General features: G+C 38.6%; 1 protein-coding gene across 3 annotated transcripts in view; it reads left to right on the top strand.

Moving 5' to 3' along the window:
• LOC126917706 (uncharacterized) overlaps window positions 1–23,756 on the top strand; it is a 90,951-nt gene that overhangs the window by 44,561 nt on the left and 22,634 nt on the right. Inside the window, exon 1 of one of the 3 annotated variants that reach the window (XM_050724910.1) lies at window positions 16,186–17,609. The exons of the other annotated variants lie outside the window; for them this stretch is intronic. The gene's annotated coding sequence lies outside the window, so the exon portion shown is untranslated. Of the gene's footprint in view, window positions 1–16,185; window positions 17,610–23,756 lie in introns of those variants that run through there. 3 annotated transcript variants of the gene reach the window in all.

The following is a 23,756-nucleotide window of genomic DNA, read 5'->3' as shown; positions in this document are numbered from 1 at the left end:
CTCCACGTTTTCCGATAGGTTAGGTCAGGGACCAGAGTTGAGACTAGAGACAACCTTTCGAATCTCGATATGTATCTATCTATACGATCTTTTTTCTGTTTTGATTCACTGTTCATTGCCACAGAATGAGGATACTTTTGTTTTCTTCGACAGATATTTTGTTTATAAAATATCAAAATACTGTACACACTTGCTGAAACGTGCTTTCATAGAGAACAAATTTTATCGATTATTTTATGATTTATTATTTATTCGATAACATTTTAAACATTAAATATAAAATATTCTTGCACCGGGGCTATCTTACACTTTCAGCAATACTTTACATTTTGTATATCACAAGCTACAACTAGTATTAATAAATATCTTTAGGTAACACGAACGAATTTAGTAAAGAAGCAGATGATGTTTTGAAAGCAAATTTTACTATCTGATGTAAAGGCTGTAAAATTATAAAAGACCAGTTTATAACCTAAAATTTGTAACTTGTCAATTCTCAGTAATATTGCTAGTTGGTAAATTACTGTGCAATGATCATATCGCTAATTGGATTCATTATCTCTTATCATGATGGTTACATAACCTCTACATTGACGATTAAATACTGTTGCTCTGTAGCGCGATTAATATTCGTTTTTATTCGATTGAAAACTCAATATCGCAACTTGTCCGAATTCACTATTATTATTGTTAAATTATTGCGTTGGGGGGCTGTGATATTTTAAAAAAGAAGCGTAAAATACCAAAGTATTTTGTAAGAAATTCGTCGATCGTTATAACACGATATAAACATGACGCTGAGTCTCTAATGAAAACGGTCGAACGCAAGTGGAAAGCCGTCCTCCGTGTCGCCTCTCCGGCTTTTCTTCTCTTTTTTCCCCTCGCTCGTTTCCCCACCCACCCTCACTCGACATTCTCCCTCATTCTCCTTCTGGCTCCATCGACTTTTCTAGGGATCTCACGGATAATGTATAGCTTTCATTCCTAAACCATACAACCCATGTTCCCGCCGACTCGTAAGTTCTAATAAACAATAACTTTGGTTTGCAGTAGTTGCGTGGAACATTTGCATTTCTCTTCCTCCCCGTCATTTCTTTCTTTCTTTCTTTCTGAATTTGTAAATGAAACCGAGGAGATATTATGCGAGTTTAAAATTACGACAGAACATGCAAAAGTTGTTTGAAAATACAATGACGTGCGAAAGTATTCGAACACTTATAGTGGAACATTTTCATGAACATATGGTGTATGTTGTATGAAATATTTTGAAATCTTAGTAGCACTGTAATAAATAGACTGCGAATATCTACAGAAATTTATTTTTTATAATGGTACATAAAGAGAAATTTGTTTTTATATATTTTTGCATATTATACTCATTCTGTGCTTTCTTGCATTTTGAAATTTTCCCTAAATAAATAAAAATCTACAATCTAGTAATTAGACTCGATTATTGTGATTAAAATTTTCTATCAATTCGGCAAATATACATACATATATAGAAGTTAAAAAGATAATTATTGCAAACATACGCTTATACTAAAAAATTAGTATACGGCATCAACAGTGATCCTAAACATACAACTACCGCTAAAGATAGTGAGCCAATGTAGTGGTTTATTAATGTAGTGAATAATTCACTGTTTAAATATTTTGATTATTTCTGTGAAGTGTATGCTTGCAATAAATATCTTATAACTTCTATATACATTTTTAGATTCGTTTCGAATTTTACCAAGACAATCGTGATAATCGAATCTCGTTACAATAATAAACGTTTGAGACGTTTTATATAACATACATAATATATTGATAAAAAAATGTACAATTTTTTAACTTTACCGAGCTGCTGTACAAAAGAGAAATGGTTGTAAGAATATGCAACAAAATTTCACTTGACAACCGTCTGATAAATCAGGGTATCGATTAAGAGTACAAATTAAAATGTTCGATTTTACGAAGCGGAGAGGTTAGGATCCAGTTTCGTCCAGCGCAGACGGAAAGAAGTGAAAGTTAATTTTTAACCGGCCGTTACAAAAGCATAATTGCACAGTTAGCCAATCGGGCGATCATTGTTTTGAACGGAATGATAGATGCCATCAAACTATCATTAAAGTTGTGGTTACGTAATTGACTCGCGTCGAGCGTCAGAGTGGTTTGCATCTTTCTTGCGGATAAGCCCGTATGTGTATTAATGTGTAACGCTACCACCGCTCGCTCGTTATTAATACATGTCGAAGAACGTGTGCCAGCGATCATGATTTATTGTCAGTCAACCACTACCATTTATGTGTACTCTGTCAAGATTAACTTCTTCGTTGGAAACGCATTCATCACTTACACAGATCGTAATTAATATCAGGCTTTAGTTGATCATCCAAAAGAATTGTATTTTCATCTAGTATATGTATTTTCTTTTTCAATATGCAGTAGCTCCCGGAAGTATTATACGAACTATTTTAAAATTATGTTGTTTTCATTATCATATTTGTCGCCATTATATTATTAAAGTTTAAAATAAGTCTAGAGATACCCAAATGTATTTAAACATTTTAAAGTCAATTATCCATATTACCTATAAGCTCTTGATATTTAGTGGAACCATTTTTAAGACTCATTATGTATTTAAGATAGGTGTACATAATACACATATACTAATTTTTAACGAAGTGTCTTCCAATTTCCATATACATTTTCAACTCGGTTTCAAACTTTATCAATATAATAATAATAATCAAGTCGCACTATAACGCTAATGAAATTTCAAAATGTTTTAAATAACGCATACGATACATCCGTAAAATTTTCCTATGTTAGATGTTTCAACACCTTCGTGAGTCACTCTATATCGATAAAAGTGAAAGGTGTTACAAATTCTACGTTTGATCCGAATCTCTAAAAATACTTAATAAATTCGTTCTCAACGTATCTCAAGTACTTTTTAAGTTTCGTTAGTCATGAAAGCACGCGAATATTTCAGTCGAACGTGACCTTAAAAAACGAAGAAAAAGAAAGAAAAAGAAAAGAATCAGGCGTTTTTGATAGTGTGATTCAGGTAATACGAGCGCAATAGCATATCGAGCATGAGACCATCCATGCTGATCGATCTTCCGGCATGGCGCGACTAACTGTGAAAAGCTGGTGGCGCCGACAGCGCCGCCGTCGTCGTCCTCGTTCTGTCTTCATCGGTTTTCGGTGTAGTTGGTGTCGTTTCGTTCGTGTAAACACAGTGTGCGGTGTGTAGTCGTATCGTATCCCTCCTTCTCGCGACCTCCTCCGATAACGAACGTGTTTTACGCACCACACCAAAATAATCCGATTACCGGGCCAAGCTGGCCTTTAAAAGGCGCCTTCAAAACGGGAAAAGGGCGGGAAAAAGGGAGGTCTTTAACCTCTTTGACTCGCTTTGCCTGTTTTACCTCCGATTCCACGTCAAGTTTTAATGAACTCGTCCTAGCCAGCTTCGCCTAATCAGATTCCTCAATTTGGGAAATCGCCAACTTGAACTAAATCACCATGATGTTTTGGTGTATTAATTTATTATTATTTATTTTTTTAAATTCATCTCTTTCCCCGATTCGTCATTCTGTGAAATCAGAAGCGCGAACTGGATTCCCTTAATCCAATAACCGATTACTCATTTCTTAAATCACGAACTTCTACAATTCTAGAAGTTATCAAATAAAAATATAATTTAATTTTCGTAGAGATTCTGATAGACATTGCATTAGAAGCTAGATCTCTAAATAAAGAGATTGTATCCGAGAAAAAGATATTTTATTTTACGTAAATAATAATATTTCAATGTAATAGTGTATTATTTATTTTTTTATTTTCTTTCAAAATTCATATTTTGTCTGGTATTGAAAGAATTTCAACAGATTCCGATGCATTCCGGGAATTCTCTACCACCGTAGAATTTCTTGGTCTACCTGAACACCGTTTCCGGTTTGTTCACACGATAAGAGTCAGGAATCTGTGTTTTAATCGATGGCCCCCGCGGAATTCACAACGACGCGGTCGAGTTAATAAAACGTTTCAATTATTTATCGACCCTGCTCGCCGAAATTAACGAGTCGCTATTCGATATCGGATATTCGAAATAATTGCCATTGTGTCCTCTAAAAAGCCTCTGGATTTATAGTGTCTTCCGCTGCACGAATTTTCACTTAATTTACATAACGTTAGGTGAATGTCGAACTGGTAAGGTAAGGGTCACTTTTAACGCGATCCGTACCGAGATCGAAGCTTCCCCTCTGGAATGTGACGTTCCTTCTTCTTCTTCTCTTTTTAATATATTCATTGTTCAGTGAGCTTAGCGATGAACGAGATCTTCAATTTCCAATTTCTTTACGTTACCATATTTCTCCAGAAAGTTCACGATTTTAAATGTACTTTTATGTCTACTAATACTTTCTAATATTGCAAATAGAAAACTACAGAGGGAAAGACGCGATAAATCACATTTCCCGTCATCTGCAGCAAAACAATTTAGAAACTCCGTACTTACATATCCTTTTATTTAATTTTTAGGCTAACTATATATATATATATATATATTTCTCCACTCTGTCGTGACTTTAAAAATACTGCTCTTGTCATAATATTAATATGCTGAAAGACATTGCGTGTCTCAATATTTTGACATTTTTGTCTTCTTCAAAGTTTCGTCGATGATAGCTTTTAATTTAACCTGCTCTTTCCTCTCTTATCTATTTTATACTAAAACAGCTGTAAGGTGATATTGAAATAAAAAAGATCAACGGAATTATACTTGTCTTTGTTGTTTAATTAAATTATAAATACAAATATTATAATTATGTTTTATTTAAAAAAATGCTTATTAATACTTAAGTTATTGATGTCTAAGTTAATTAAAAAATTTAGAGATCATGAAATACTTTTATCTTCTTTGAAATTCTTATAGAGAATTATAAGCAACGATTAATGAAATGGACGGTGATTTGACGTTGGTCGGACATCATTTTTAAATGAAGCGCGCGCCTGAACGATCAGGAGAATAGAGGAAGTGGCAAGTGGCAGGTGCGCGCGAAAAAACGACCACGACCGATATCTTCGGAACGCCTGTTTATCGATTTGCCAGAAGACCGTGTACAATACCTCTTACTACACAACCTGTGTTTCCACGAAGAGCACTGTGATCAGATTTCGAAAGATCGTGACTTGTTTACTCGAACGCTACTAAAAAATAAGCATTGGATAACTGTTATTTTCCGTCTCCTTTTAATTACGTCTTTCACGCATCTGTTTAATGTTATTAAATTAAAATGTTGAATTTTCAATGGAATATAAACAAATTTTAACCACGCCAAAGACAAACATTATTTAGTGGTCACTGTAGAGATTATGTGACCCTTGTGACAGGAGATTATAAAAACTTTAAGATTCATATTAGGGATATCTGGACTGTTCTACAAGATTTAGGTTACAGATTTCTTCCTTAGGATTTTACGATTTTTTATCAAATAGGATAATCAGATGATTTATTATTTTTTAAATCTTATTTTTTTATTATTATTATTGAAAATTGACGATGGAATTTAGGAAAAGTTTAAAAGTATTATATTTTTGTAGGAAGGTTCTCTTTTCTTCTCGAACATTTTCTATTAGCCAATGCCAGATTTTATTCCTTAATCGCTACACTTCTACGTTCAACTGCAAGCAGTATTTCTTAGCATATTCAACATACGGCACACAAAATCGAAGAGGGGTTCCTGGTGGCAGAAATCGATTTTTCTATATCGTGTACTCATTTATCCACGCGTCATACGTAAGAAAATAGGAAATCCCGATGACGCGTAAGTTCATGTCTTCCGCATTGAAGGTGTTAAGCAGTTTTTTTGTAAAAGTACATAACAAAATATGATGTAATAAAACGATTTCTAAAAAAAGCTACAAATCCTTGTAACTTGTGACTTGTAAAATTTCCCCAGTCATATTGACTCGATTGTCCAAGGCGGCTCTCGGGTTAGTTGATAGATGATGTAATATTAATACTTGAAAAAGATATTAAGGGAAAAGAAACAAAGAAGAAGATGGCGAGAGAGGATTTAGTGATCAATTAGCAATAAAACAGATTGCAGGCCTTGGAGAGTTTACAGTTCTCGAAAGTCCCAGGCCCTCTATCAGTAAAAGAGGTTAGTAGCCATGGTAGAAAATAGGGGCTGGCACATAGAGAGCAATGGAGTCGAGGTTCCATTGAGAACCGTCAAAGCAGCCCCTACAATCACTGGTGGAGGCAGGTCGAGGGTGCACCTCGGTTAACCCCGTATATACGCTATTCGAAATAATAATTTCCCACGTGTTATTAATCCATTGTACGCTTCGCTCTCCAGCAAACAAAATCTTCGATACCTCGTGTTGATTTAATTTCAACTGTTTACGTCCATTGCCGTTCAACGCGATAAAATTGTGGTTTTCTTTCCTTCTTTACCACTAAAGTGCGGTTACTTATTATATCGTTTATCTTATATAAGGCATTTACATAAAAATATATGTTTTTTTGTAAATACATTATGTGTTTGTACAAAACATTTCGAAATTCCATTACTAAATCGCTGTGTAACGAATTATATAGAAAATTGTCACTCATAAAAATCAATAATTCGTCGTCGGTCTCTGAAAGTTTAATAACGCAAGGGAAATGCAAAAAGGACGGGAGAAATAGAGAAATGGTAGCAGGAAGGAACTAAACACGCTTTCCAATATTTACGAATAACCGCACCCGATTAACTGGAAAGCCGAAAGCGAACGAGTGTTTGAACCACTGCCTGGAGGGGGCGAATTGACCCCCGAACCGCTATACACGCTTAATGTAACGGAGGCCAGTGAATTACAAAGTGGCTCAGCAATCATAGTCAAGAATAAAATGTAATTGCTAACCTTTCGTTTAATGTATTATATTAAATAATCCGTGTCTAAATTAACCATGTATCTTTTTATTTGTATACATTTATATTAAAGAAATATATATATATATCTTATCATCCCAAGCGGCTAAAATAGATTAATAATATGAGTTATACAGTTTGGAATTAATCAAGTAAAATTCAACTGATATTATCTAAACTTATGTTTAGTCACCAAGTGACATAATATTCAGAAAATTAACAGTAGTGGGCGTATCATATTTCCCCCCCCCCCCCCATGTCTTTAAACACATGTCACAAAGTCAGTAAACAGAGAGAGAAAAATCATGAAGATTTGGTGCACGGTAATCTGATTAGATAGAAGTGGTGGCTGAAAGGAAGGATCGATAAGCTGGCGAGATAATCGGCGAAAGAATCACAGCGACTTAACCTATAACGTTTAGTGGCTCAGTAAAAGATGCGAACTCCTCGTTGGGAGCTCGAGAAGCCTTCTACTAAATCTTAGTTCAATAAACACTCTATAGAGCGTGTTACTGGAATTACCCGGCGTTAGTCGGCTCGCAGATTAGTCGAGAGCTTAACGATCCCCCTGAGGTCCGGTGGAAATCGACCGTACGACTTGTTATTCAGGGAATAAGATGATCGCGCGTCATTAATTAATTTCCAGAAGCCAAAGCATTTAACTCTTACTATTTTTTGCGTTAATCTTCTCTCTGTTATCGTCTGAAAACTTCGATTAATATAGGGCTAATACAGAAGCAACGACTACATCGTAAAACAAAAAAAGTAATGTTCATAGCGTTTTTATTGTGAATTTTTACCAAAGGACGAAACGTTCGAATAAATACCGCGTATAATGTGGTCTCGCCATCGTACATATATCGTGATTGAAATCTTATTCGTTATAGATGACGCAAAGTCTAATTTTAGTTCAATCTTTCTTAACCGTTTCTATGAATTTTTCGAACGACCTAATGCAACATGTTGATCGAATAAAGTCAAATGCCAAATCGACAGAGGTTAACGAAAGACACAGGGCCAAATAAAGGGTAAATTCGGGGCGTGTCAATCGGATAAAAATGACGGGTGCCGGTGTAAGTGGTTAGTTTCTGTGCAGAATGCGCATAGAGAATTTTGAAACATCATAAAAATCGATCGGGCCACCTCCTCCTCGGTTAAACCGGCTGTTCACAGATTGCCGGTCCGCACTGACACGCCGAGAACGCAGCAACTGCGTTGCCCGTGTGCTCGCACTCTGGCGGCAGTGAAGAAAAAAACAGACGAATAAAGGCCGAACAAAGAGGGAGGAAGAGAATCTATAAGCGAAGAGTGGATGTGAGTCCGAGCGGGAGCGAGAAAGGTGACGAGAGAGATGGCAGAGTCAGTGTGGCGGAGGGACAAACTGAATCGATGAATAAGCTAGAACGAACGAGACAGAGAAACAGAGGGAGAGGAATGTCTGACGATGGAGAGAGCGAGAGAACGGAGTAAATATAATATAACCGGGGGAAGGAAAGAGAGGGAAACAAAGTGAACGAGAGGAGTGTGTAAGCTCATCACTCAGTGGAAGAAAAAGGAGTGAGTTGCCGATCGAGCGAGCGAAATGAAAAGGGTGGAAAAGGGATGCATTACCTGAAGAGAAAGCGAGACAGCGAATCAAGTGAAAGAAAAAGAGTGGACGCGTGCGATGAAAAAGAGCAGAGGAGAGTAACAGAAAATGAGACTTAATGAGAGGAACAAAAGTGTGCGCGTTAAAGAGGAACGAAATCATATGAGTTAACGAGTGAGACAAAAGGACACTTCTAGAAAAAGTAACGCGAGCAAGAGAGAAAAAGAGGGGAAAAAGGAACCACGTGACAATCGTACAAGGAAGAACGGTAAACGAACCAGAACAAAAAACTTTCTTTCTCTGTTTTTCCCTTTAGAAGAGAGGGCCAGAGAAAAGAGGAGTGAGAAAAGCGATGGTGAAGTTCGAGGAACGAAGTAGAGTAACATTCAACCACACGTACTCGTCTTTCCCTTCTTCGTTCCGCGCACGTTCTCCCCTCTTCGTTCTCGCGACGAACCTCTACCTCTACGAAGCGAGAGAACCTACTGTATTCGCGCTCTACGTCCGCCCGTGTATTCGAGCTTCGCGTATTCGTTGCAAACGGCACACCGTTAACGGTACATCGCGTTCGTTACAATTATTACAAACATTCGACTCGACTACGGTTCGCCTCCAGCGTAATGGCTAACCCTGATGGCACGATACCGTGACGAGTTTCGAATTCCTATCTTACGTGTCATCTATGTACTTTGATTCTTTGTTAGATTTCGATTTTCATACTTTAAAATAGTAGAGGTTAACTATAACATTGACGGTATGATCGTTAACGATCTTCGCTGGTGGATAACGTAGCTTCAGCCGCATCTTCCTTTTCATTTTTAAAGGAAGAAAGATCTAATTGTTTATTCATTGGGCTAACAATACCGAGGAAAAAACGATTGCCGCGGTTCCTCGACATTCCTCTGATTTTTTGCAAATTATTTGCCTCGAAGTGTCATCGATATTCCGTATTTCCGACGCATCTTTCGAGCGGGAACGATATTCACTGGAGAAGGTGGCTTGCAGGAGAGCTGGTCGATCGGCAGGAATTAAAATATCGAGCGTCTCGAATAGAGGAGCGCGTTCGGGCTTCGAGCGAGACGAGAGCAGAGAGACAGAGACGGATAAACCAACAACAAGGATAGAAGAGTCGAGTAGTCCTGGCTTACTCTGTCCTCCTCGCTCTTTAGACTACGTCGAATCCTCTTTTCGTCCCTCGCTTTTCTTCCCTACTCACCGGCCACCGAAAGAAAGACAGAACTCCTTTTTGTCCTGGGACTGAATAATCCTTGTCCAAACGATTTTAGTCGATGTCTTCGCGTAATATTATTGAATGCCAATCGACAGATGATCCTTTCCTATAACCTTCGTCCCTTCTGATTTGACAGATGTTACTCCAGATTAGAAGTTACTATTATAAAATTTGGGCTCATTTCATACGTGCAAAATTACTGGAATTAGTTACCTAAAGATATTAGAAATTACTCTAACACTGAAATATACATTAAAAGTTTGATTTAAATATTACCTTGTACCACGGATTACGAGTAAAAGAATAATGTGAAAGCAACCTGCGATCCTTCGTTGGGAAGTCCGGATCTCTTCGGAACAATTTTGCACGTCCGTTACCAGTTGGAGGTCGTACTAGAGATATTCTCGTCCTCCATGTTGAACCAAGACTCTTTATTCGTGAATTTTATCAGCCGACCTAATTCATCTGATATATTAAATTTTCAAAATCATAAGAAATACATAAAGGAGCGAAATCACGGAAGAAAATATGGGATAAAGGCGAGAAGAAACGAAACGAAAAGAACGCAGGGGCAAATACAGTTTCATATAATACGTACAATATAAACATTTTCAGATTAGTTTCAAATTTTATCAGTATATTCATAGCAGTCGTGTTTCTTTATACATAGTGTTAATGAAATTTTAAAACGTTCATATACACATAAAAGTTTTCTATTGTAAATGGTCAAAATACTTTGGCGAGCTGCTATATATGTGTGTGTGTGGAAAAACGCGAGTCAGGATTCGTTCGTAGCGAAACGTTGCCGCGCTGGTGGGAGCGTTGTACTCTGGCTGTCTTGTAATTGAACAGACACGAGCCACCGAACTTCCTGAGTCCGTTTCAGCCTGAGGGAGAGAAGGATCCCTATTTCTGGTCTCGGTTTCAGGCCCGATTCTACAAGCTCGCCACACCGGCCCAGGATTAGACGCTTGTTTGTCCCCGCTGTAGCATCCTCGGGTTTTGGCTAACCATTTCCTTAGATGTCACTATTTTTACTCAATGTCACGCCCGTCATTCTCGACTACTAAGCCCCCACACAAAGGATCTACGCTTCGTATGGTACGTTAGAAATAAGAAATTTCCGTTGAATTTTGAAATTTTGAAATTTGCTCGCTTCAAGAAATTTCTTCAAGATCTGATTTTTATTTCTAAGACGTTTTTCTACTTATAGGAATACTTTTAAGAAAATGTTCATGTTTGGAGACAGAGTGGACTAAATATAGAATCGAGGAATTTTTCTGACGAAAGCCAAATGTAAGAAACGTTCATATGTGTGACATCGGTTGGATTATCGTCGAAGGTTGCTTTCAAGGCTAGGGACTGCTCGTACTAATTTATTCAGAGATATTCATGTGATGATGCTTAGTTTTCGTGACCAGTTGAACTGGCTAATTACAATATTTCCTCTCGTTGTACAAAATGTTTTATCATTACAATATATAAGTATTTAAATGCTTTGTTAAATTTTATAAATCTTGAAAAAAAAATATAATAACAGTCGCTCATATCAGGGGATTGATAAATTGTTATTGATAAGAAATCAAAAAGTTGGGCAATCGTCTATTCAAAATGTCGAAAAGTCTCTCCCATTGGATCGATTCTAAAGCGCGGGAAGGAGAGAGATAGAGATAGTGGACTGAAAGTAAGTACAAGCTTTGACTGTGTCTCCGTGGGATCGTGGCGGGATTACCGAAGGGTTAAAGGGGTTAAGCAGCCAAGACCTTTCGAATTCGAGGGGCCCGATAGTACCCAGCCATGGATAGATCTCTCCCTTTCTTTGCAACTGAACTCCGAAGACTTGGTGGGAAACATTGAGATTTAATATCTGGAGGAGGACGTGGCCAGTAGCAGAGAAAGGAAGTTTATCGTAGAAAACGTCTCGAAAGTAGCTGAACACGCCATTCGTCCTGTAACTGAGCGCATCGTGTCGTGTATACATCAAACAATTTCAGATTCCTTGTCTTTCGCACTCGATAATCTTCATTCTCAAATCCAAATCTATATTTTATTGAACATTCAAAGAAACTGAAGATTATATAATTAATTATAATAATGGGATATTTTTAAGTTTTTTAAATTGATAATTTTAGATATTTTAAATTGATACTGTAGATTAACCCATAACTGGTATTGCTGATTCTATGAAATCCTAGGTATTTTTACTTTTGCGGTATTTCGTGATTGCTAGCGAACATTTTTGTCTACGTGATAAAATGGCCACCATTCAGTTAAAAGTGACCCAGGTTTGAAATTTCAAATGGCTGTATTCCTTTGAGGAATTTCCGAAGTAAGATAAAACATGTGATAATCTTGAAACAACAAAATGCGCCTTTTGCCTCTGTTTCGGAATTCGAAAGAGAAACACAGCTGGAATCAGGAATTTCCTTGAAGTTTGATTTTCATGTTTGGCCTCACCGACCTGGCTGCTAACCGACAAAAATTGCAGCGTACTCACGAAGGACGGTCGAGGAAGTGGAGAAGGTATATAGTAATGGCAGAGCAACGCTAACGGTGAAGAGAGAGAACGAACGAACGAGCATACACGATAGGAGAGGATGGGATGCATTCACGGATAGGAAGAGGGGGGCAGGGTCCAAGGAGGAAGGGAGGAAACCGCGCGAAGGGGAAAACGACTCAACTCGGAACTCGTGTCGTAGCGGTACTCGTTTTCTCCTCGGCACCGCGTATCTCGTTGCCACGAAATTGAATAACCGCGATATACCGTGGCCAGCGCACAAAGTTACACTTGTTCAAGCTCGAATTTCTCGACCTCGAATTCAACGTGATTGCAAAGGAACGTCTTGTTTTTGAAAAACCGAGAGCAGATCTAAAGAGTCCCGCCAGCTTCATCTATGCCTAAAGTAGCGATTTCACTCTGTGAGAATTTAATGAATGTTTTTGTCTAATTAATATTTTATACATGTATGTATTAAAATTGTTTTCTTTCTTTTTATATTATAGTTCGTGTTCGTTAATAAAATTTCGACAATTTTTTAAAGCGTATTGATTAATGTTGTCAATTAGATCCTAGATATTGTTTTTCTTCTTTTCCCAAGTGAAGAATCTTTGGGAACCGACAAATAAACAATTTAGGAATACACAAATTTTTAACGCAGTTCATTTTCAGTCCCGATTCGCATCACGTTACGATCATACACCTTCTCCCACACCCTTGCCTGTCATTACTTGTACAGTACACGAAACTCAAGGGAAAAGGCTTTCCCCACTCGACCGGCTGGCTGGTTAGGTGCTTGGTCACGTGTTGCGCGATGCGAGTGCGCACCAGTCAGAACGTCGTTGACCGTTCAATGTTGCGGGTCGAATCTATCATCCCGATACATATTCCTTCTACTTTGATATTGTCATTATTTACAACGTGATCTACTATATTGTACAATGTAATAAGACATCATAGAATTATACAGAAGAATTGCACAATAGATTATAACTGCGCAGTACTATAAACGCATTATCAAGGTTAGATTCGATCCATTGTATCGATCGCTCGTCAGTGTTCTGATTTATAGACGCTTACGTCAGTATGACATATAATCTGGTGCTCGAACACAACGAGTAATGATAATGCATAATCTTATATCATCCATGTACGACTTCTGTGATATTATTGATGTTAGAATGCGTGTGACCTATCTAAATACATATTTAATATTTCTATCTATAAGAATATAAATATATTCATGAGGGGCTAGATTTAGCAGGTGAAGGCACGGTTAACGACTGTAGTCGCGCTTCGTGCATTCTGGTTCTACGGTCTTGGCATCGCCGGAGCCGAGACTCCATGTTCTATAGGCGCCAACAAATTACAAGGGACGACTTGGTTGAGTGTGTACCAGGCGCGCAGGTTTACGAAGAGCTGTAAAGCTGTTATAAGTATCTTTTCACGAAAACCAAATATGTGCATACAAACCATCCAGTTAGACTTACAATGTCTATTTCAATCAATGTAACATAACAGATGCAATAACAAATAACCTTATTAATTAGTTCATTTAAAAAACAATTATTCCACAAACAAAATACAATTGATGCATAAAAAGAAAGTTTCAGTCTAGGATTTTCAAGACTAGGAAGACTAGGAATGAAAATGGATGAACGAAAGAAAAGCGGGCAAAGTCGATATCGCAAAGTATGTCGGACCGAAGCAAACGAATACCGCTAGGTACAAACAAATACGGACTCGGTGCGTCTAGTTTGCGCCGTACTGCGCATCGTTCCACCTCCTTGCTCCCCCTCCCTTAACCTCCACCTCCTGCCCCCTTCGACAGCTACCTCTCTACCCCGATCGACCCTTGCTCGTCCTACACAGGATAACTTTCATTCGAACAGGCTAAAACGTTACGGCATAACTTGAGACAAAGGGCGTACTGAAACTTGGTCCCGTAACCGTTTCATTCGAAATAGAGTTCCTTAATAATGCATCCTCGAGGAGGTGGTGGTTACATCGGTTTGGTACAGGTATCCTTTGCGAGTTTAGAATAATTCACATCGCTAAAGGAACCCTTATTCGTACCATTGTTAATATCCTTGACGTGATTAATACTTAACGGCAATTATTATTAGGGGAAATTCCTAATCTCTTTGTTTTTTGTCTATTCAAAAAAAATAAAAAATTTCATATTTGGAATTCTCGGTAATCTGACAAGTTAGATGATTCGCGATAAAGCTTGGAATGATTTACAGTTGCCGTGTGTGTTTTGCACGAAACTATAAAATCCGGTCTCAGATTTTAAGCCAAATATCGATTAGCGGCTGCAGAGTTTCGTGATTCGATGTGTCCCGTTCGCTGTCCCGTAATTGTTTCCATACAGCAGCGTGTATCGCATATTGTGCATAATCGCGTGCAATTTACATAGGAGTGGGCGGGCGCGCGCGACCAGAAGCAGAAAACCGTAACCCCGAACCGGTGAATTACGAGGTCGCCTATGAAGCGTCTTTCCTTCGTCGTCAGTTCGTTACGTAATTAACGATCGATAAGCTCCTTAGTTGCATATCGGCTATTTCTGCACGCGCCTACTTTTCGCTTAACCTCTCCTCTACGCAACGTCTTCGAATCAAACGTGATTTTACAAAATGGCGGTTCCGTAGTACGTATTACATATCTTTCGTTAATTTGTCTCCATCTACTAATTTCTCGATGAATGTTTCACGAGAGAGCACTCAGGGCAAATGGAGGGTCGAAAGTAACTTGAAACTATCAATTTTTCAGTGGAAGTAAGTGGCGGCTTATTTTCTTGATGAAAAAAAAAATGGAAAGAGAAGAAAAAACGGTCCTACAGGAGTCAACCTTTTCCTCGCTGCTTTCACGCAACGGCCCCTTTAAGACCTAGCAAGAAAACACACGGGGCATCTCCGCTCGCCGCAAAAGTGCTCTTAACCCTCTCGTGCTTTGCTCTCCCCCCCTCTCCCCTTCGCCATCGTTCCTCCCTCCTCCACGCTGTTCTGTAGGCTCCGGTGCCGGTTGGTGGCGGTCGCCAAGTTCCTGCTGGATACTCTCATTAGATTACATCAAAACGGAGGAAAGCGGAAAGATCTGTGTTCCATTATATTCGAACGCGTGCGCACATATATAACTAAAAAGCAGAACGCGGATCTCCGTTCGGTTAAGATTGTTTTTTTCTTATTCGGTGAAAGGAAGAGATGAAAAGACACGAGGGATGGACTAATATCTATCTTAATCGTAGGATTAAGTGCTGCCGGATCGCTTTCGTTTTCGTCTAACCGGCCGTCACAGATGTTGCTGACACCTTCGTTTCGAATCAATTGCAAATCGATCGAGATTTAAAACGTTATTCTACCAATCCTATTTTATTAAGTAAAATGTTGTTCGAACGAAATGATACATACTACAGGTAAGGCTGATGGTGTTCAAGAAAGTCGGGACGGTTGAACGAGTCTGAAAACAGGTCATCGAATTAGAACCGAGGAACGAATGAATATGCATAGACCGAATTAACAACGTAATCGCAGAAACGGAAACAAGGACCCGCGTGAAAAGCCTGTGTAAAGAAACATGCTTAGCTTCGGCCAGGCGACATTACCAAACAAAGGGTTAAGGGACAAGTTTAACGTTTTGATACGCGAGTGGTGTTCTTTTTTTCTCTGTATTCGCATGTAGCGCTACCGTGGTAGACGGGCGTATGTGTGAGCGCGTGCGCGTGCACTACAATATTTCACGTGGACGTTCGCACAAAAGCGCACGGCGCATTATCATATCGCATTACGGTACTTACACGCGCGTACATCTACTAAATTCCACGTATGCCATCGGGTATAATGTACCCTTCCTATCTACCATTAAATCAAACGCAAACCACCTAGCCGGTCGGACAGTTCATTTGGTTTCGCCAGTCGAGGCAGCGCGCGCGCGCGCGCCGCCACCGTATTCACTACGGAAATCGTAGCTTTCGTTCCGCGACCTCCGACGAAAACAATGGCAATCATTTTTCGACCGTGGATAATCACGGGCAATCCCTCGTGAACTTGGCAACGACGTTGCAATTAAATATAGATCGGTATTGTTATACAGGAGAACCATTCCGTGGTAATTACGACAGGTGTGGATACGGTGTGAAAACAAATTGATTAGAAGACATATATCTATATCAAGAATCATAAATCGGATGCGAGTCACTTAACATTCACCCGATTTGTTTAACCCTACCAGTAGCAGTAATCCGTGTCCCACGAGTCCACACCTGTTCCGTGTCGATCAAAACCTAGACCTATTCGATCCCGTGAGAAAAAGGTAGCGATTATACGAACGCGTATGTGTGGATTGCTTTTTCGGTGGTGAAGTTTGTACGAGAGCTCATCGTCGGGAAAAAATCGCAGTGTATGTATCTCGTATACCGAAGGACGTGTACGGGTTTAAGCAGGAGATATAGAGGGGACCAGTGACGGAGGGGAAACGAGGAATCGTAGAGGACTACGGGGTAGATGGACCGGTAGACGAGAGGACGGAGGGGTGAGGATGAGAGCGATGGAGCTCGGTGGGGGGAAAAGGGACTCGGAACTCGTGTCGTAGCGGTACGACGTTCGGTCGGGTATCTCCGCATCGTGGGCCACACGCTCGGCCGGTGTCGGCTCGCATACGCGCTCAGTCGTGCTCCGGCCTCGCTTGCGTACAAACGTCAGGCGGGAGCCATTTGATAGGACAACAGCATACGTACACAGTGTTTTCTTCTTCTGTCGTCGTACATACGTGTGCCCGTGAGAGTGCTTACATATACACAGACCTGTGGCAAATATAATACACGTCGTATATATACGTATATCTAATACGCTCATCTCTCTTTCCTATTTTGTCCTTCGATCATCTCTATCTCGTCTTCTCGCGTAAAAGTCACAGGTACTTAGAAGGGACTTAAGGTGTCGCGTGCGAGTACACCGGGAGTAATAAAACGACAGTGCTGTATCGAAACATTATCTTGTGACTGATATCGATATATTATATCTGTACATATACTGATAGTACAGCGACAGCAGTGACGAAGGGACGTCGAGTCTAACGTGCTCCGATTAACTTCGTTCCGTTAGTCAGCCGAGTGTGTGGTAAAGCTGAGAGTGCCTGCGAGAGCAGGAAGGAAGAACAAAGAAGCGACGTCCTCTGCCAGTCGGTGGAAGCAAAGCGGGGCTTGCGAAGACTGTCCCCTTCTGAAGTCTCTCTTCTCTCTGTCTCTTCACCCCTTTCTCTGTGGATCTTCATCTCATCGGGTGTTCTCGTACTCTCGGCTCTGTCTCTGTCTCTTCGCTTTCTTCATTTCTTCGCCATCGACATCGTGTGAACACAGCAACGAGAAGTTGGTTTCGTCTTGAGGTAAAGTGATTTTGTATGACGTCACGAAAGCGATGTCAAGTTGAGCAACCTCCATCCAACCTACGTCACCTATTTGTTCCCGTACTCTTATGACTCTCTACCCCCTCCATCTTCTACTCACTCCGCTACTCACTCCACCCCTCACCTCTTGCAACCCGGACTCTGTTGATTTCTTTTCCCCCCGCGTCGCGTTAAGTACCGCGCGTGATGATCTTGCGACGAACAAGTACCGATATTATGCGCTTATGCGTATGACACAGCATCTGTTATCAATGGATAACGTAATCCGGGGAAAAACCTCTTAGTACCTCGGGTTTTTTATGTGGGCGTTACTCTCAACGACAGATGAACTGACTTCCTTTTCTTCGAGTAGCTCGCCCAGATAATCGCTCGAAAACACGGGGCTGTACTTTTTGTTCGCGCTGTTGCGGTATTGTCCAAATGAAACGACGAGAACGATGCGAACTTAAGACTAGAACTGCGCAACGAGAATCTATTTTTTCCTCATCGTATATCAAAGCGGAATATATGTGTACAATTGATTTCCTTATGGAGATAAAGTATTTTGCTGATTCGACACCTTACGAGCTTTATGTTTTACAAGGATTCAACATCTTATTTAAAGTACATAAATTTTTGAAGATTTAAGTAGATTATACAGAGAGCGTCTAGTTTTTTGCAGGTAAGAACGAGACGCTATTCGTTACTGTTTAATCTGTCTTCTATCTAGTGTTGTAGCAACGGTTCGATATATCGTTACGGCGTATCTAAATAGTCCACAGCCTTCGATTTATCACGTTCAGCGGCTGCTTAGGGAATGCCATTAAGTGGATTGCTTAGCCGCTATCGATTTTGTATACTTTAGAGTCGTAACGTGTGATGTTAGCCAATCTGTATATCTCATTCCATTTTTCGATATACGCTCATTTCCAACTATAATTAAAAACGGTTACTAAATTGATTCAAAATTAACGATCATACAGAGGCAAACTATTATCTCAAATCCTTAATAACATTTAATAATAGGTACAATTTAATATAAACAATTATGCACGAACTAGAAAAACTAAGAAAACAAGCGAAAAATATAAATATGGCAGAGTAGAAATGGCGACAGGGAATTTCTCAACGCAAACTCATTCAACGTAAGCTGGGCTAGGTCAAGGGATGAATAGCGATGCGATAATATTTTCCCAAGTGTTTTTAGAGGTCGATGAGTCGGGAGAGTTTCGTCCCCTGCAATTGTAACTGTACATAGTTGTAACTAGTCTCCACACGAAATCTTTTTCGTGTATCGGCCACAGTACCATATAGACAATTAAATCGGGAATCGCTAATAGAATTTCATAGACCAAAGTCGTTTCGATACGATTTTCGTCGCGCTGCTGCGGTTTTCTCGCGCTCCTCCCTCCCTCAGTCCCCATTCCTCTTCTAAACGATGTAACATATGCGCGCAGATTTACGAACAGAGCACGTATCGAGTTATTATCACGGCAACCGCATTAACCCCCGACTACTCGACCGGTAACAAGGGCCACCGATACCACCGCCTGTCCGAATCTATTTCGGATAAAGCCATGAAATTACTACTTTATGTACACTTACTAGTAAATTTATATGTCTGAAGATTACAAAGCAAAAAAAGTATAACTTAGTTGACCTTTTTTTAATTTTCATGTCATTTAATGGTTAAAAGAGTGTATTTTAATATAACGTAATAAAATGGGGAACAACCTATTTGGTTCAAAGACATAAGATTTTTAGTATAGAAATAATTAACAGAGCCATAAAGTTCTATGGAAAATTAATGCCTTACCAAATATCTAAGATATGATAACTGGACTGTTTTAAAATTGGTGAATCGGCAAATGACGAATTGTGGGTTATAAAGTTCTTTTATAATTTTACACGTTTAATGAAGTACTTGATTTTTAATCGATTTCTGTTAATATATTGAAAATACTAGAAAGTGAAACTGCCTTCTTATTGGTGCAGCCCATTCAATTGGTGAATTAATGAATTTAGTAATGAATTTTATAGATTTACCGTAATATGTGGATAAAATGTCATTGTCCGATAATTGTTGCACGATTCGCTCGCCAGAGCGCGACCATTCGCGTATCGAAGCCTTTAAGGTCCCTTTATACCGCGTGCGCCGCATTCTTCTTGCTGGTTCGCGCCTTGTCTCCACTTACATTCAAGGACGATTCAGACGTAACTGCTCTCTCTCGCGCGCGCGCACCATATATATTCTTTACACGGTTTTAACTTTGAAATGACAGAAAGGAAAAGTCCGTGAACAGAGAAATATAGAATGACATTTTTATAACGTAAGATGGGCACTTCTCATATAATGTAGAATTGATAATTGTTTGGCAATGTTTCTTGAAATCATATATATTATATTTGATATCTCGAATAAGAAATCTTTGTAGTTGACGAATGCGAAGAAAGATATATATTTGTAAGAAATATCGACACGCCATTGTATTTACCCAATAGCATTTACATACTAATTAATTGATCCGAGTATAGTAAATTTCGTATCATTTCGCAATACTTTCATACAACTACAAAAATTTCTGACTAGAATGAATGCCAAATATTATGAATACTAAAACCTCAATGTAAAAACTATTAAAAAGCGCTTCATCGGAAAATAAAGATAAGTGGTAAATGCTTTTTGTAGCTACATTAAGTAGACAGAAAAAGTTTACGTAAAGAGTAGACGTCCGTTTTAACTGCGTAACAGACGGATTAAAGTTACGTTAGTGGCCTCCTTCTGCCGCGGCTAATCTGCATTATTCTACGTGTTATGTATCATCTGGTCGAACGTGCGTGTTCTCTTGACTTAAAATTCAACAACGGCATCGACGTAACTATCTACGACTTTGTCGAGACGGTCCCTCGCGACATCCCACACTCGGTCAACAATAGATAGAGCCTCACATACATAACCTACCGTTTAGATAATGTATCGGTCATCGAGCGTTCGGTATATAGTCCAACTATCGTAATCGCAATTCCACCAAGATTTAATACCGCATATTATACCTTCTCCAACCAAAATCGAATTATCGAGTGGTTGGAAAAGTTCCTAGCATCTTTATTATAAATTTCTTTCAAATAATAAAATATTCGAACGAATACTATTTTTATTTAGATATTACAAACAATTAAGAAGGAACAAGAATTCGTTCATAAAACAGGTTTCTGTTTTTCTTTTTTTTTCAATAAGACAATGTCGAGTCTTCTATAACCAAGCAATTTTAAACCGTAAGTGGAATATGCATTCAACTTCATGTATCTTATTCACCGAATATGGTATAACCTCCTTATTATTCATCGTGGTCTTTGCAAATTTTATTCGAAAGGCGTAGACAAGAAATGAAATATTGCAAAAGCCTGTAGGAACTAGTTAAATGAATTCGTTATCAGAAAAGAGCAATTTTTGAAGAAAAACTATCTTCGTGAAATCATAGATGGCGAAAAGCGTAATTCTAGTTAAATCTTTCGTAACTTTCGTTACGAATTATATTTTAGATCAAAGCATACTCAAAATATTTTCAATGTTAAGAACGTCGACGTGATGCTTTCACCATTTTGAATTTTCTCGGTTAGTAGAGGGCGCGCAGGTTGCGATCACGGGTTAATCATCGATCCAAGGAATCGCTGCGCACTTAACGGTGATTTATATGTTTGACTAGCGGATGAAACTCGAATCACGGATAATAAAGAGCGACTAAACAAAGAAAAAAATCGGCACGGGAACTCGGTGCACGCGTCGAATATCGGGTGAAACGTATCAGAGGCAAACGTTAACTCCGCTTTAAAATTCTACGGCACGAGGCTCGTAACTATTTACGTCCTGGCCGAGAGCATATAGCCACTTTCATAGGGCTACGCGACGCATCTGTTTGACTAGCGAACACACATGCAAGGCCCCGTTTCTCTTTCTGTGCGCGCATCGAGACGACGATCTAGACTTTAAACAAAGGTATTATCGCGCATACCAGATCTTCGTTGAATTACAAAGTGACTTGCGAAAGGGCATCCACTTGGTATCTCATGTAACCACTTGCAAAAGAACCCAAAGAACAATGGCCAGGTCGCTCAATTAATGATATCAAAAATCCTGTTTCAACGTCAGGGTATCTCATATTATATCTTGTTAATTTAGATAATAATTTGTCTTCGATATTCCAAAATAGTACTTTAATTTTTAATATCCGATATCAAAAATCGAGGAACCCGACAATGAAATTATTTTTTACATTGATAAATACAAGTACTGGCACAGATGAAATATTTTCTAAAATGTTACTTCTGGATCTGAAGTTTAAATATACCGCTATTTAGTACCGTTAATCAGGTTTACAATAAAAATAGTAAAAGATACGGAATAGATTGGCGAAGCATATCATTTATTTGATTGTATGTAAAATCGATACAAGATATTAAACTCGATTTCGAACCAATATAGTAACAAAAGAAATAATATTTCTAGAATGAATGTAGTATTAGTTAAAAAGTGATATCTTTGAAAAAAATTAAATAAAAAATCGTGTTACAAATTTACGCAGAATTTTGCAAGAGACATACTGATTTGTGATAATATTTTTCTTTGCTACTGGACAGTATATAAACCTCCTTTTATTACGATGTATTTAATATTCGTGTATTCGCGAATATGCAGAGATAAATTTCTTACGTGATATTATTATATCGTTCACGATAAGAGTAATGCCAGACAGATCGCGTCTTTTGATCATCCGACCGAGCTTATTTTGCATCCGACAAGGACGCTGAATAACGATTAACGACTCCCTACATTTATTAGGTAGGTGTATGATTAATGAGCGGCACCGCGATTGTTTTTTAACCGAGTACAGCTTCTTTTGTTTGCATACCGGTGATTTCTTCTTTTTCCCGCGAAGTTTCCCGGATAGTTATCGATTTCTTTCTGTGGTTGTAACTTAGACATCGACATAGGACGCTTGAACTGATGGTCGTATCCGTTATGCCATAAACTATATATTGTCGTGGACACTATTGTAACGATGAAAATATTTATAACCGCGCAAAAGCGTTCATAAGCTGGGAACTCGTGACACTTTGACCGTTAATGCTATCGCGTTACGAAATAATCGCCTGGTCGATAAAAAAGTGACGATTGTCTTTCTCATGTGCGTAAAAACAGAGTGTGCACTTTGATCAGTTTCGATACAGTTTCCGTTTCTTCCGGCGGCCATCTTTTACTCTGTAGGTACATCGGAAAAATTACCAACTAATTAAATATCTCCTTTTCTGCGTGTAGGCTGCCTCGAGATTTAACAACCAAACATGATAAACGTGTCATGTGTCACGATCAAACATAAAATGTCATGATATTATATGCTTTTAGGAAACAATCGTACAGTTGTAGCATTTAAACTTTGCACTTTGCACTTGCAAGACTCAAAGTGCAAATACAATAGCTACATGACTGTTCCCGAAAAACCAATATTATAACATTCCAGCAGCATAAAGATTTGAAATCTAAAATTCAAATATAAAATGTGTAAACATAAAATTTATAAACATGGATCGTTTAAAGGGTTTATTAAAAAGTTATAACAGATATACAAAATACAAAGAAAGCAGTAGTTTATCCTTGAATATCGCCTTCAATTTTACACCATTAGACTTTTATGTGTGAATAATTTTAAAAAAGGTAGATATATCGAATAAGTATTAGATTGATACGTTAAGATGAAATGAAATCAAAATGTGGTTCATAGGGTAATAAACTTTTTTATCGCTGTCACTTTCGTATCGACAGGAACGGTAAACATCTTGAAAGTACCGACAGCTAATGATCAATGTCTTATAGCATATAACCGCAAGTTCATTATTGTTCTCTTTGTGCTATATATTATTATAACGGTTTTATAAAGCTTTAAATAACTCATATCTGTAATAACATTTCTTGCTTGATTATCTCCATAAAACATATCGACAAAGTTTGGATGTTAAATCCTAGAATCCTCTGTTATAAGTTATTAAAGGAATGGTTGAAATTGTCACGGTGTGTAGAAACTCATCGTGTTCTTTCGACTCTCGGATGCGGAGAAAAACCCGTTAGAAATTGTTCGATGCTACTCTTGC

The sequence above is a fragment of the Bombus affinis genome, chromosome 6, assembly GCF_024516045.1.
Source record: "Bombus affinis isolate iyBomAffi1 chromosome 6, iyBomAffi1.2, whole genome shotgun sequence".
Taxonomy (NCBI): Eukaryota; Metazoa; Arthropoda; class Insecta; order Hymenoptera; family Apidae; genus Bombus; species Bombus affinis.
The sequence above is the reverse complement of the archived record's forward strand: the minus strand, read 5'-3'. Positions and strand labels throughout refer to the sequence as shown.